The sequence below is a fragment of the Theobroma umbraticum genome, unplaced genomic scaffold (genome assembly GCF_002168275.2).
Source record: "Theobroma umbraticum cultivar Fairchild unplaced genomic scaffold, ASM216827v3 scaffold_1682.0, whole genome shotgun sequence".
NCBI classification, from domain to species: domain Eukaryota; kingdom Viridiplantae; phylum Streptophyta; class Magnoliopsida; order Malvales; family Malvaceae; genus Theobroma; species Theobroma umbraticum.
In genome coordinates this window covers 539484-540613 of record NW_018397290.1, presented here as the reverse complement: position 1 = coordinate 540613, position 1130 = coordinate 539484, and positions in this window count along the sequence as shown.

Genomic DNA, 1130 nt, shown 5'->3' with positions numbered 1-1130 from the left:
CGGTACGATGGGGATGGCCGACTCCACCAGGGAGCGTACTAGTAATTTCCTACATGCCAACAGTTCAAGGGAAAGGGATGGGACGTCGCACTACAGCACGGAATTTTCCACAAGGAGGCCAGCTGGGCGCCGGATGATGGAGTCAAATTACGACAACCGTTCAAAGTCGACCGATGCAGATCATTTTTCTCCACCAGCAAGGCGAAGAAGAAGATGGCCATTTCCGTGGCGAGAAAAGATTTTCAATGCCAGTGCACACGAAGTTCCTAGTGGTCCTAATCCCATATCCAATAGGTAAATTCAACTAATAATAATCATGTTGTAGAGACTCGCAGCAGCTTGTTACTTAAGTTTACGTCTAATTTGTTCCATCTTTCTTTTTATATATTAATATTTTAGTTTGTTACATATATATAGAGCTAGCTTCTTAGTCAGTGCTAGCTAGCTAGCTCTCCTACAGTAGGAGGAAAGCGATATATCACTACGTTACTTTTATATATTCTTAATTATTAGTTGTATTGTTTTCCAAACACACCTTACCCATCAAAATCAATCATTTGATGATGATGATGATGAGATTTTAGTGTTGATCTTAGTTTTTCTTTTCTTTTTGTGACATTGCAATACAAAAGTATGAGTCATGATTGTGTTTATACTCCATACTCCTCCCAAAATATGTTGTGTTTAACGGAAGCATATGCAGCTACTAAAAGAAATGGCTATTCTCACTTGGTTGATATTCGAAAAAAGATTAGGCGAAGTGCCCATGTGCTTACTCTTCACCCGTCTGGAATTCGGCTTCATTTAACCAGTTTTGGGAGAGGGATTAAAGGTGTACGAGTATAGTCATCAAACATCAACTACTATTAGCTAGCTGCTTAAATTGTGAAAGATTTTTAAGTAATGAACCATGATCATAAGAGCAGTACCAGAAAGGTGGACGTTGCGAGCTAAGAGATGAAATTTGTGTAGATGAAAAGAAGAGAAAGAGAGACATAATGATTGAAAAATGCATGTTCGCTTTAGGTCTTTTAAGACACAAAGGCTCCTGCAATAGGGGCTAATTGTAAATGTAAAACGTCATAAAGAATGACAAAGGAAAGGCCCAAAACAGCCATTGTTTTTCGTGT